This window comes from Lepidochelys kempii, chromosome 14 (assembly GCF_965140285.1).
Source record: "Lepidochelys kempii isolate rLepKem1 chromosome 14, rLepKem1.hap1, whole genome shotgun sequence".
Lineage (NCBI taxonomy): Eukaryota > Metazoa > Chordata > Testudines > Cheloniidae > Lepidochelys > Lepidochelys kempii.
In genome coordinates, this window is record NC_136393.1 from 40,119,174 (window position 1) to 40,134,420 (window position 15,247).

The 15,247-nt window shown below is 45.1% G+C and overlaps 1 protein-coding gene across 1 annotated transcript in view; it reads left to right on the forward strand.

The window, feature by feature from the left end:
- The window catches only part of LOC140904638 (uncharacterized), an 819,798-nt gene that overhangs the window by 38,890 nt on the left and 765,661 nt on the right, over window positions 1-15,247 (forward strand).

Here is a 15,247-nt window from a genome sequence, read left to right on the forward strand (position 1 = left end):
GTGGCAGGCACAGAAATCCCAGATGGTGATGGAGAAAGAAAGGAAAGTTGTGCAGAAATATCGAAAATGTTTGAGGCTCATTATGTTCTTAGAAAACAATGTTACTTATGAGAAAGAGAGAGAGATGGGTCCGGATAAGAACACAAAATGAAGGGGAAACAACAGGGGAGTTTTGTCAAAGATTTAAAGCTAAAAAGTCAGTCCTGTGACTAAGGAATCATAAAAGATTCTCTCATTCAAGACCAGAGTAGCCTGGGATGTAACAACAAGAAAGGCTGTGAATGGTTATTAAGGAAGATGGAGCTGTCACTAGAAAGGGCAATATGTAGAGGTGAGCCCCTGTGTTTTCAGTTTAAACTGATTTTTACTGAAAAATTTCCGGGTTTTTTTTATTCCGTTTTTCCTGATTTTCACTCTACTTTTGTATCATTCAAATATATAAAAAATAACATGTTTTATTAGGGAAATACCATACATGGCATGAGATCTATGTATTATGATCATACATTAGTTTGTGTGTGTATGCGAAGCTGCCTGTTGAAGTAAGCCTATGTATTAGTCTAGAAGATACACACAATAAACGGGCGGGCACGCAAGTGCCAAATTGTGTGCGCATCTGAACGTACTAATGAATCTCACCCACCACGTATATATTTCAAGCTGTTAGCAGATAACGGGTTAAAGATTTGACACACTAAAATGGGAAGAAAACAAAAATCTGAATATGTATCCAAATATGTTTCAGAACCAAGGAAGTATTCGAAAGTTTAAAAAAAACAAAAATAGGAGAAAGGGATGAAGTTGAGTGTATGTGCTGCAAATGGTGTGGCCCAATTATTATATGTAAACATTTATAGGCCAATAGTTCTAAGTCTACAACAGTAAACTGTTTATTCAAATTAAAAGCCTTATTTGAGAATTAGAGATACATTGTTTCTTAAACTCAGTGGTGGTGTTGTGTTTTGAGTTCTGTTTTAGTTCTGCAGCAAACCACACTAATAAATGGAATTCAAAGCATTAATCAACTGAATACTTTTCTCCCCAGTCTTTCCGTCCACCAAAATAAACCCCGATATTTACCCAGAAAAGTTATTAATAGTTTTTTGCACTGATTTTCACCTGGTTTTGTTGTGGTAATAACACTGATAAAATCTCGGGAAAAATTAAATTAAACAAAAACTGAAAACGAAGGGCCCTATGTATAGACCAAGCAGCAGAACAAACAAAGGCAAACAAAAAGTCTAGAGAGACGCACAGAGCATATTGCTTTGGCTTCTATAGCTAAATCAACAAGCGAAAAGTTCCCAGAAAATCAATTGGCCAGGGACAGAAAATGGAAAGCAGGAAACAACATCAGTGATGTGGCAACCAGTATGATTATAGAAAATATCCAGCATTTGGGCAAATATGTAGAAACTATAATAAACCCAACCATTATACTAAAATGTGGAGAGAAAGCAGGAAAGTTTATGTATTAAGTGCAGAAAGGGATTCCTCAGGAGAAAAGGAACTGCTGTTCTAAAGCAAATAGAGGAGGGTGAAAACTCAAAAGATTGACAAGATGCAAGATAGACACTGGTGCACAAATAAATGTATTAACACAAACTGAAATAGAGAGATAAAAGGAACATGGAAAAGTGGAAGAGTCAAAAACATCTGTGAAGACTATGATGAAGGAACAATTCCAGTGTTGGGAAAGTGCACGCTGACGCTTCAATGCAAATGATAAAATGATAAAACAAGAGTTTGTGGTGGTACCCAGAGGCCAGCCCAGCCTTGGGCCTACACATGTGTCAGGAGTTTGGTCTCATTAAGAGGATGCATACCTCAGATAGACAGAAAGACAACGCAGAACCAGATATGAAAGTATGAAGAGCAGCATATGAAGTTGTATTCACAAGAAATAGATGCCTCCCAGTAACAGACATAAGGCAGGTGGAAGAAGATGCAGAACCTATGGTACATACTACGTGAAAAGTTTCGCACCCCTTAGGAAAGAGGGTAGAAGAGCTGTGAAATATGACAGTAAATGGTAGGATTTGGAGAATCGAAGAGCCAGCAGTTTGGGTTCCCTCCTTAGTAACTGTAGAGAAAAAAGGATGGAGACTGTGGCAGTGTATGGTTCCTAAGGTGCTGAACAAAACCAGAAAAAGTAAACTTGGCCACAAGAAGTGAACTATTGTCTAAGATGGCAGGAGCCAAACTCCTCACCAAATTAGATGCATTGGCAACGTAGTGGCAGACCCTCTTAGACCAATGGTCCCCAAACTTTTGAAGGTTGCGCCCCCCCTTACCCCTGCCAGCCCTCCACCTCTCCCCCAAGCCAGGCCTGGGGGTGGGTCTGGGGCCAGGAGCATGGCTGTGGCCAAGGCTGGGGGCGGAAGCGGAGTCATAGCCAGCTGGCAGCCAGGTCTGAGGCCAGGTGCGGCTCTGCTCCCAGCCTTGGTCCCAGCCACAGTTGCTGGTCAGGAATGGAGCCGCAGCCAGTGGCCAAGACTGGGGGTTGGCGCAGGGCCCAGAGTGGAGCTACACTGAGCCTGGTGATGGGGCCAGGGCCAGGAACATGGCTGGGAGTGGGACCGGAGCAGAGCTGGGGGCAGGGAAGGGCTTGGTGTCGCTCCCTCCCCGCCCTCCTGTGGGGGATGGCCCAGGTCCTGCCGTGCCCCCCTGGATGTTCCTCCATGCCCCCCTAGGGGACCATGCCCCACACTTTGGGGACCTCTGTCTTAGAGAGTGCTCCAAGATCTACACTTTCAACACACCAATTACCCACTGATTAGCAGATACTGGTTCTGAAGACTAGGCTGCCTTTCTGTAGAGGTTCATTTCCAGCAGTTATTCACTGTCCAATAAGCCAAATGCTGGAAGGTCTGGCAGATGTCATAGTGTACATTGATAATATACTGATTTGGGGCAGCATTGCCTTTGAACATCAGGACCCACAGAGGAGAGTACTGGAAATTGCAGGAGGTAAGGATCTTACACTGAAATGATGTCCATTCCAAACCATGGAAATAGCCTTCTTGGGAAAGAGACTGACAACAATGGGAACCAAAGATTTAGGCAATACTGAACAGGCCAACACCTGATGATAAAAGGGGAATTCAAAGGCTGCTAGGCATGCTGCATTATGTCAGCAAGTTCATACCTAACTATACAGCTCACACAACTCATCTATGACGTCTCTGCCACAAGGTCACCATATGGAAGAGTATTCAGTGATTTAAAGCATATTATGACATCAGCTCCAATACTGCAAACTCCACAAAGTGTAGGACTGGAAAAGAGAAAGCCAGTATTAGGATATACTTTGGGGAAGGGCCAAGGCTGCCTCCTAGTGGACAAAGTCCAGGCTCTCAAAGCATGCCCTATCCCAACCACAAAGAAACAGGGCTGAAGGTTTTGGGGACATGCAGTTTACTACTGCTGATTTGTAGCAGGGTTTTCTATGATAGCAGCCCCCCTTCATTAACCTAATTAAGGACAGTAGCCCCCAGGAAGATTCACTGGCCTGCAAAAGGGCCTTTGAGAAGATGAAAAACCATCTATGCAAAGAGCCTGTCCTGTTCAGTCCCAGCTTCTCAAAATAATTGATTTTGCAGACTGACATAATCCCAGGTAGTTAATGGAGTGGAAGATACTGTACTCTATCTGAGCAACAAACTGTTCCCTTGGGAGTGGGCATATTCAGTAACAGAGAGAAAAAGACTTTGTGACACAGAAGCTCCTTGGCAAAGGATCCCCTGTTCTTTGCCAACAATTCTGATCTCAGACCTGACAAACTCACTGCACCAAACACATCTTGCAGAATATTGATCCATAAGAGTAGCATGTAAGGTATCTACAGAATGCTCATAACTTGTTAAGATTCATAATCATTGTGAGATGTATGTACAGGTAATATTTAAAGAATAATGTATTGAGATTGAAAGTATGCTTCATGGACTTGGAATAAAAGTTAGTCACCATGGAATAATATGTCTTGGTGATGGCCCACTCACCCTGGTTAGTCAGTGATGTAATCCTTGCTCCATCCCAAGACTTTCCATGGAAAACCATCAGTGACAACTGTAAACTGTCTAAACCACTTGGAGATAAAGAAGAAATATTACAACAGACAGAATCACCCTGCCTCTGAACAAAGCCTGGTTCAGTATAATACAGAATGAGGAAAGGTCCTCTGGATTCATTCAGTGAGGAACCATCTTGTGGAATAAGGGTGTTTTTATGAAAGTTTTAGTTCCTGGTTCCTGTGAAGCCAGCCAGCTCTGTAACAGCCTGAACTTTTGGCAGAAAACCTACTTCATTATTAGATAGGAGAGGTAACAAGTAATAAATGTTGACCCAGGTTCATGGTTTATGATTTTGTTGTGTATTGTAACCATTTGTTTCTATCGCTCGCTCTCGTTTCTAGGTAAGTCTCCATTCTTTTAAAATAACCCTACTTTTGTTCCATTACAAGCATCCACAAGCTGTGTGGTTTACAGCAGCAGTGGTTTAAAGTTAAACTGGGGTACACAGCTCCTTTGGGGGCAGAGGAGCTGAGATTTCTGTGAGTAGCCAGTATCGGGTTGGATATCACAGGGGAATGTTTCAAAGGGACTCAAGGACAGGGATGCATCTCTTGTTAACCTGCAAGGCAAAGACAGGGCTGGCCTCACCCAGAGGAGAGGGCCTGAGTGGCTGACAGGCTGATGGTGTTAGGGAGCTAACACCCCCACCCCAGGGCAGGCTCCCTGGGACACATTTAAAGGGGGAGGGTGTGACATGGGATATACAAACCCCAGCCTGGACAACATGACTGTTACCAGCTGTGAGCAGTCGAAGGGTGGTGGGGAGCTTAGGAGCAGCTGCAGCCCCCAGTCCCCAGAAACCAGCAGGAGGAGGAGATGGGAGTGTGATACATAAAGTGGGGGGGAGCAGCTCTCTTTGATGGTCACCTGCAGCCAGGCTAAACAGGCCTCCACACCTAACTCTGTTCCTGAGCCTCCTACAGGAACTCAGCCAGAGCTGGTGGAACGAGACTCCAGACCAGAGTCTATGGCAACAGTTGTAGATCCAGTTCCTGGGACCCAGCCAGAACGAGCCCAAGGATTGGAACTGGTGGAGCAGTCAGCACCAGAGCCCATGCTTGCAACCCCCCCAGAGTCAGGGGAGCCAGCACCAAAGGGTGCCACAGAGCCTGCACCTCCAGCAGCAGCTAAATCAATGCAAGAGGCTCAACCGGAGCCTGAAATACCACCTAGTGCACCAGCAGAGAGTGGTTCACAGTCAACAGAAACCCCATCACCTGCATCGCTTCCAGTGGGACCAAGCCCAAGTCCACAACCCAGAAAGGAACTAATGTCTCCAGCATCAAGGGAGCAGTTCCAGGCAGAGCAGGAAGCGGATGAGAGATTCAAGGGAGCTTGGATGGTGGCACAGAGCAACCCACCACCTCTCAGCTCTTCTAACAGGTCCAGATTTGTTATAGAAGGAGGACTCTTTCTGGTGGGCACAAGGAGGACTGACAATGTCAGAGACAGTTGGTAGTTCCAACTAAGTGTAAGGAAAAGCTCTTGAGCTTAGCCCACGATCACCCCAGTGGCCATGCTGGGGTGAACAAGACCAAGGACCATTTGGGGAAGTCATTCCACTGGGAGGGAATGGGCAAGAATGTTTCTACCTATGTCCGGTCTTGTGAGGTGTGCCAGAGGGTGGGAAAGCCCCAGGACCAGGTCAAGGCCCTTCTTGAGCCACTCCCCATCGTTGAGGTTCCATTTCAGCGGGTAGCTGTGGATATTCTGGGTCCTCTCCCTAAGAAGACACCCAGAGGAAAGCAGTACATACTGACTTTCATAGATTTTGCCACCCGATGGCCGGAAGCAAGAGCTCTAAGCAACACCAGGGCTAAAAGCATGAGCCAGGCATTGACAGACATTTTTGCCAGGGTAGGTTGGGCGTCCAACATCCTTACAGATTTGGGAACTAACTTCCTGGCAGGGACCATGAAGGGTCTTTGGGAAGCTCATGAGATAAACCACTTGGTTGCCACCCCTTACCACCATCAAACAAATGGCCTAATAGAAAAGTTTAATGGGACTTGGGAGGTCATGATACATAAATTCATGAATGAGCACTCCAATGATTGGGACCTAGTGTTGTAGCAGTTGCTCTTTGCCTACAGAGCTGTACCACATCCCAGTTTGGGATTTTCACCTTTTGAACTCGTTTATGGCCATGAAGTTAAGGGGTTATTATAGTTGGTAAAGCAGTAACGGGAGGGGGTTACATCTTCTCCAGGAACTAACATTTTGGACTTTGTAACCAATCTGCAAAACACCCTCAGAAACTCTCTCGCCTTTGCTCAAGAAAACCTACAGGATGCTCAACAAGAGCAAAAGGCCTGGTATGATAAACATGCCAGAAAGCATTCCTTCGGAGTAGGTGACCAAGTCATGGTCCTGAAAGCGCTCCAGGCCAATAAGATGGAAGCATTGTGGGAGGGGCCATTTATGGTCTGAGTGCGCCTGGGAGCTGTTAATTACCTCATAGCGTTCCCAGACCCTACCCTAAAACCTAAAGTACACTATGTTAATTCTCTAAAGCCCTTTTATTCCCAAGAAATCAAGGTTCTCCAGTTTACAGCCCAGGAGAGATGACGCTGAGTGTCTTGAAGAAGTCTACTATGATGGAAAAAGCAACGGTTGCATGGAAGAGGTGTGCCTTTCCATGACCCTTGAGTGTAAGCAGTGACAGCAAATCTACGAGCTGTGCACCAGCTTTGTGCCAATGTTTTCAGCCACCTCAGGATGGACAGAATGGATGTACCACTCCATTGACACAGGCGATACTCGCCCAATTAGAGCCCAACCCTACCGAATGGCTCCTCAACTCAAAACCGCAATAAAAAGGGAGATCAAGGACATGTTACAGATGGGTGTAATCTGCCCCTCTGAGAGGGCATGGGCCTCTCCAGTGCTTCTGGTTCCTAAACCAGATGGGAAAATTCACTTTTGTGCTGACTACCGTAAGCTAAATGCTGTAACTCGCCCAGAAAACTATCCAGTGCCATGCACAGATGAGCTCCTGGAGAAACTGGGATGTGCCCAATTCATCTCCACCTTAGACTTAACTAAGGGGTACTGGCAAGTGCCGCTAGATGACCCAGCCAAGGAAAGGTCAACCTTCATCACCCATGTAGGGCTGTATGAATTTAATGTGCTCCCTTTCGGACTGCGAAATGCACCCACCACCTTCCAGAGAATGGTAGATAACCTTCTGGCTGGATTTGGGGAATTTACAGTCGCCTACTTTGACAATGTGTCTATATTCTCAGATTCATGGGCAGAACACCTCCAAGCTGTCTTCCAGTGCATAAGGGAGGCAGGATTAACTGTTAAGGCCAAAAAGTGTCAAATAGGCCTAAACAGGCTAACATACTTTGGACAACAGGTGGGTCAAGGCACTATCAAGCCCCTACAGGCTAAGGTAAATGCTAGCCAAAATTGGCCTGTCCCTAAATCAAAGAAGCAGGTCTAATCCTTCTTGGGCTTGGCTGGGTATTACCGACGATATGTACCAAACTACAGCCAAATTGCCACCCCACTGACAGACCTGACCAGGAAAAGACAACCAAATGCAGTTCAGTGGACTAAGAAGTGTCAGAAAGCCTTTAACCAACTTAAGGTGGACCTTACGTCTGACCCTGTACTGAGGGCCCCGGACTTCAACCAACTGTTCGTCATAACCACAGATGTGTCCAAGCATGGTGTGGGAGCAGTTTTAATGCAGGAAGGACCAGATCAACAATTCCATCCTGTTGTGTTTCTCAGCAAAAACTTTCTGAGAGTGAAAGCCACTGGTCAGCCTCAGAAAAAGAAAGGAGGATAAAGGAGGATATTGATATAATAGGCATCACAGAACCTGGTGGAGTGAGGACAATCAGTGGGACACAATCATTTCGGGGTACAAAATATATCGGAAGGACAGAACAGGTCGTGCGACGGGGGCAGGGGGAGTGGCACCATATGTGAAAGAAAATGTAGAATCAAATGAAATAAAAATCTTAAATGAATCCACATGTTCCACAGAATCTCTATGGATAGTAATTCCATGCTCTAATAAGAATATAACTGTAGGGATCTATTATTGACCACCTGACCAGGACAGTGATGGTGACAATGAAATGCTAAGGGAGATTAGAGAGGCTATCAAAATAAAGAACTCAATAATAGTCAGGGATTTCAATTATCCCCAAATTGACTGGGTATATGCCACCTCGGGACGAAATGCAGAGACAAAATTTCTCGATACTTTAAATGAGTGCTTCTTGGAGCAGCTGGTTCAGGAACCCACAAGGGGAGAGGCAACTCTTGATCTAGTCCTGAGTGCAGTGCAGGATCTGGTCCAAGAGGTAACTATAACAGGATCGCTTGGAAATAGTGACCATAATATAACAACATTCCTGTGGTGGGAAGAACACCTCAACAGTCCAACACTGTGGCATTTAATTTCAGAAAGGGGAACTATGCAAAAATGAGGAGGTCAGTTAAACAGAAATTAAAAGGTACAGAGACTAGAGTGAAATCCCTGCAAGCTGCATGGACACTTTTCAAAGATACCATAATAGAGGCTCAACTTAAATGTATACCCCAAATTAAAAAACACAGTAAAAGAACTCAAAAAGAGCCACCATGGCTTAACAACCATCTAACAGAAGTAGTGAGAGATAAAAAGGCATCTTTTAAAAAGGGGAAGTCAAATCCTAGTGAGGTAAATAGAAAGGTGCATAAATACTGCCAAATTAAATGTAAAAATGTAATAAGAAAAAACAAAAATGAGTTTGAAGAACTGCTAGCCAAAAACTCAAAAGGTAATAACAAAATGTTTTTTAAGTACATCAGAAGCAGGAAGCCTGCTAAACAACCAGTGGGGCCCCTGGACAATCGAGATACAAAAGGAGCACTTAAAGACGATAAAGTAATTGCAGAGAAACTAAATGAATTCTTTGATTCAGTCTTCACGGCTGAGGATGTTAGGGAGATTCCCAAACCTGAGCTGTCTTTTGTAGGTGACAAATCTGAGGAATTGTCACAGATTGAAGTATCACTAGAGGAGGTTTTGCAATGAATTGAGAAACTTAACAGTAACAAGTCAGTGGGAACAGATGGCATTCACCCAAGAGTTCTGAAAGAACTCAAATGTGAAATTGCAGAACTATTAACTATGGTTGTAACCTGTTCTTTAAATCAGTTTCTGTACCCAATGACTGGAAGATAGCTAATGTAATGCCAATATTTAAAAAGGGCTCTAGAGGTGATCCCGGCAATTACAGACCGGTAAGTCTAACGTCAGTACCGGGCAAATTAGTTGAAACAGTAGTAAAGAATAAAATTGTCAGACACATAGAAGAACATAAATTGTTGGGCAAAAGTCAATATGGTTTCTGTAAAGGGAAATCATGTCTTACTAATCTATTAGAGTACTTTGAAGGGGCCAACAAACATGTGGACAAGGGGGATCCAGTGGACATAGTGTACTTAGATTTCCAGAAAGCCTTTGACAAGGTCCCTCTCCAAAGGCTCTTACGTAAATTAAGTTGTCATGGGATAAGATCCTTTCATGGATTGAGAACTGGTTAAAAGACAGGGAACAAAGGGTAGGAATAAATGGTAAATTTTCAGAATAGAGAGGGGTAACTAGTGGTGTTCCCCAAGGGTCAGTCCTAGGACCAATCCTATTCAACTTATTCATAAATGATCTGGAGAAAGGGGTAAACAGTGAGGTGACAAAGTTTGCAGATGATACTAAACTGCTCAAGATAGTTAAGACCAAAGCAGACTGTGAAGAACTTCAAAAAGATCTCACAAAACTAAGTGACTGGGCAACAAAATGGCAAATGAAATTTAATGTGGATAAATGTAAAGTAATGCACATTGGAAAAAATAACCCCAACTATACATACAATATGATGGGGGCTAATTTAGCTACAACTAATCAGGAGAAAGATCTTGGAGTCATCGTGGAGAGTTCTTTGAAGACGTCCACACAGTGTGCAGTGGCAGTCAAAAAAGCAAATGGGATGTTAGGAATCATTAAAAAAGGGATAGAGAATAAGAAGGAGACTATCTTATTGCCCTTATATAAATCCATGATACGCCCACATCTTGAATACTGAGTACAGATGTGGTCCCCTCATCTCAAAAAAGAGATACTGGCATTAGAAAAGGTTCAGAAAAGGGCAACTAAAATGATGAGGGGTTTGGAACAGGTCCCATATGAGGAGAGATTAAAGAATTTAGGACTTTTCAGCTTGGAAAAGAGGAGACTAAGGGGGGATATGATAGAAGTATATAAAATCATGAGTGGTGTGGAGAAAGTGAATAGTTATTTACTTGTTCCCATAACATAAGAACTAGGGGCCACCAAATGAAATGAATGGGCAGCAGCTTTAAAACAAAGAAAAGTAAGTTCTTCTTCACACAGTGCACAGTCAACCTGTGGAACTCCTTGCCTGAGGAGGTTGTGAAGGCTAGGACTATAACAGGGTTTAAAAGAGAACTCGATAAATTCATGGGGGTTAAGTCCATCAATGGCTATTAGCCAGGATGGGTAAGGAATGGTGTCCCTAGCCTCTGTTCGTCAGAGGGTGGAGATGGATGGCAGGAGAGAGATCAGTTGATCATTGCCTGTTAGGTTCACTCCCTCTGGGGCACCTGGGATTGGCCACTGTCGGTAGACAGGATACTAGGTTGGATGGACCTATGGACCCAGTATGGCCATTCTTATGTTCTTAATGTTACGCCATCGGGTACGCTCTGGAGAAGCTACGCCCAGACATTTGGGGATGGCGGTTTCACCCGCAGACTGACCATGCTGCACTGAAGTGGCTTCACACAGTCAAAGAGAGGAACAAAAAACTTATCCAGTGGAGTTTAGATCTCCAAGACTTTGATTTGAAAATACAACACATTTCAGGCACCTCTAACAAAGAGGCTGATGCACTCTCCTGGGAAGGTTTCCCAGGATCAGCCAGGTAAAAATGTCCCTGTATTCTAAGTCAGTGTAGTCCTTGAAATGTGAAAAGTACTGTTTAGTTCTTCATGTAATTATTACTAAAGTTAGAGGTGCATGTATCTTATTAACTCTGTTTCCTAAACCTCCACAAAGAAATCCCAGCCAGTGTGGACCCGACCTGAACCAGGCTGGCCAGCACCATCTGTGATTTGGGGGGCATGTGATACATGAAGGGGGAGGGAGTAGCTCTCTTTGATGGACACCCAGCCAGCCAGTTAGCTGTAAAATCCCTCTTGGTCTGTTCTCTGCTAGCTTTAACTATGAAGGGTTAACAAGCCCACAGGTAAAAGAAAAGGAGTGGGCACCTGACCAAAAGAGCCAATGGGAAGGTAGAACTTTTTACATTTTTTTTTTTTAAATTGGGAAATAACCTTTCCCTTTGTCCGTTGTTCTCTGGGCTGCAGGGACACAGAGCAGCAATGCTGTAAGCAGCTTAAGCTAGGTATGATTATAAATGATCAAAGGAATTGGCGGCTGTGATTGCAGAGCCATTGGCCATTATCTTTGAAAACTCATGGTGAACGGGGGAAGTCCCGGATGACTGGAAAAAGGCTAATGTAGTGCCAAACTTTAAAAAAGGGAAGAAGGAGGATCCTGGGAACTACAGGCCAGTCAGCCTCACCTCAGTCCCCGGAAAAATCATGGAGCAGGTCCTCAAAGAATCAATCCTGAAGCACTTACATGAGAGGAAAGTGATCAGGAACAGTCAGCATGGATTCACCAAGGGAAGGTCATACCTGACTAATCTAATCGCCTTCTATGATGAGATTACTGGTTCTGTGGATAAAGGGAAAGCAGTGGATGTATTGTTTCTTGACTTTAGCAAAGCTTTTTACACGGTCTCCCACAGTATTCTTGTCAGCAAGTTAAAGAAGTATGGGCTGGACGAATGCACTATAAGGTGGGTAGAAAGTTGGCTAGATTGTCGGGCTCAACAGGTAGTGATCAATGGCTCCATGTCTAGTTGGCAGCCGGTGTCAAGTGGAGTGCCCCAGGGGTCGGTCCTGGGGCCGGTTTTGTTCAATATCTTCATAAATGATCTGGAGGATGGTGTGGATTGCACTCTCAGCAGATTTGCAGATGATACTAAACTAGGAGGAGTGGTAGATATGCTGGAGGGCAGGGATAGGATACAGAGGGACCTAGACAAATTGGAGGATTGGGCCAAAAGAAATCTAATGAGGTTCAATAAGGATAACTGCAGGGTCCTGCACTTAGGACGGAAGAACCCAATGCACAGCTACAGACTAGGGACCGAATGGCTAGGCAGCAGTTCTGCGGAAAAGGACCTAGGGGTGACAGTGGACAAGAAGCTGAATATGAGTCAGCAGTGTGCCCTTGTTGCCAAGAAGGCCAATGGCTTTTTGGAATGTATAAGTAGGGGCATAGCAAGCAGATTGAGGGACGTGATCATCCCCCTCTATTCGACATTGGTGAGGCCTCATCTGGAGTACTGTGTCCAGTTTTGGGCCCCACACTTCAAGAAGGATGTGGATAAATTGGAGAGAGTCCAGCGAAGGGCAACAAAAATGATTAGGGGTCTGGAACACATGACTTATGAGGAGAGGCTGAGGGAACTGGGATTGTTTAGTCTGCAGAAGAGAAGAATGAGGGGAGATTTGATAGCTGCTTTCAACTACCTGAGAGGTGGTTCCAGAGAGGATGGTTCTAGACTATTCTCAGTGGTAGAAGAGGACAGGACAAGGAGTAATGGTCTCAAGATGCAGTGGGGGAGGTTTAGGTTGGATATTAGGAAAAACTTTTTCACTAGGAGGGTGGTGAAACACTGGAATGCGTTACCTAGGAAGGTGGTAGAATCTCCTTCCTTAGAGGTTTTTAAGGTCAGGCTTGACAAAGCCCTGGCTGGGATGATTTAATTGGGGATTGGTCCTGCTTTGAGCAGGGGGTTGGACTAGATGACCTCCTGAGGTCCCTTCCAACCCTGATATTCTATGATTCTATGATTCTATGATCAATTCATACCTCAAACCTACTTATCTGAAGTCTCAGATATGTAAGTAAAATTAGGGAATGTCTAAAAAGACGCGATTAGGGTTATTTCTTTTCTTATTGGCTTTTGGACTCCTCTGTGCTAACCCCAGATGCTTTTGTTTGCTGGTAACCTTTAAGCTGAACCCCCAAGAAAGCTATTTTGGGTGCTTAATTTTTGGAATTGCTCTTTTAAAACCTAGCAATAGCCCAAGTTACAGGTGTATTTTCTTTCTTTTTTTTTTTAATAAAATGTACCATTTTAAAGAACAGGATTGGATTTTTGGTATCCTAAAAGATTTGTGCATATGTTGTTTGATTAGCTGATAGCCACAGCTAATTTCCTTTGTTTTCTTTCTCAGCTCTTCCCCGGAGGGGTGTGTGAAAGGGCTTGAGGGTACCCCACAGGAAGGAATTCCCAAGTGCTCCTTTCTGGATTCAAAGGGTTGGGATTTTTTGCATTTGGATGGTGGCAGCATTTACCAAGCCAAGGTCAGAGAAAAGCTGTAACCTTGGGAGTGTAATACAAGCATGGAGTGGCCAGTTTTAATTTTTTAAATCCTTGCGGGCTCCACTTCTGCACTCGAAGTGCCGGAGTGGGGATTCAGCCTTGACAGGGAGTGTCATGGCCACCTGCACCAGGGCAGCTGCACCTCACTGCCCGGCTCCAGCTTCCAACCTGACCAGTGGGCGGGACCTCGGGGAAGGGGAAAGGAGGAGGTAGGGCCTGCACTTACCTGAGGATGAGCAGTGGGCAGGGCCACAGAAAGGGGCAGGGCCTTGTGGTGAGGGGGGGCACAACCCCCCAATTTTCTGTCTAGCCCACCTCAGTCCCCCCACCGAGAAGAGGCTGGCACCATCCCCCTCTACGTGCTTTTTACGGATTTCATGACAAAGGATAATCAAGCAGATCTTCAGACTGAAAACCATATCACTGAGCCTACTCTAACTTTGCTAAACTAATTAAGAATGAACCAATCCAGTGATCAAACTGAGATCGATTCAATACATCAATGGGTTAACATGGATATTGGCTTATCATCAGACTCATGGTTTGGCCATGTTAAAGCACACCGGTAGTTCACTGTCTATCCATAGGCGCTCTGTCTCAAAACAGGGTGTGCAGGCAGAGTATGTTACAGACATGTCTCCAAAGCCCTGCTCCTTTCAGCAAAATCCTACATGGAGGGTTGAGTGTTACTGGGGAAGTTAACTGTGCATCCCTCAAGGGGTGGGGTTCTGACTCTAGTTCCTGAGTAATTTGCTCATCCGTTCCCTCGGTCAAGGGCATTACCTCTGTTCCCAGCAATTCCTCTAGAAAGAGGGTCACTTCTGCTCCCACGTCTAGGAGCCCTGTACACATGGCAGCAACTAGCATTTCCATTTTGAGGTGCCCTTCGTTGGGGTTTGACTGGCTGAGTCTCTACCACCCCCTGCCCATTCTAGGGTCTACCTTCTGGCTGTTTGCCAGCACTCCCAGACAGCTGCAGGCTAAACACTTCGGGATGGGGAGCGGCCCATCTCGTTCTCCCCAGCCGTACCCTAATGGTCACCAGGAGAAGAGTCACCAGCATGCAGACATCTTCAAGACACTGTTAGAGCAAATGAAGATGAGAGGGCACTGCCAGAGCTAGCCCCAGTGCCAACCCAACACAAAGGAGAGCTGTTGAAATGACCTGAGGACAAATGCTCGGAGGCTGACCTGCCTCCAGAAGGGGGTGGATGGGCAAAGACTGGCCAGTCAGATCCCAGCATCACAGGTGTCAGCTGAAAGGCGGGAGTGAATGTTGGACAGGCTTGCACGAGTTTGGAAAGAGGTCATAGAAACAGGACTGAGGACTTGGGGTCTGAAACAAAGTGGCCAGTCTAAGTGCTGAAGGATATGCTATAAAAACATGTATTATTCACTCACCAGGCCACCAGCAGTATGACGGAGGCAGGGCAAAATGGTCCCCGGTCAGAGGCATCTACCCTAAGCAGCTGACTAGAGCCTAATACCAGATCAGGTGAGGTCCATTCATGGATGAATCCAGACCTCTGCTAGCACCGGATATAAAGTCACAGTAGATTCACTGGTTTATCCTCTTGCCACCTCGATAACCTTCTTCCCGAACTGCTCCCTGTTGGTTCTTCCTTCACCCACCCACCCACTGCATCACCCACCACCACTCAAAATGTCAGCATCAGAGAGGTTAAAAAA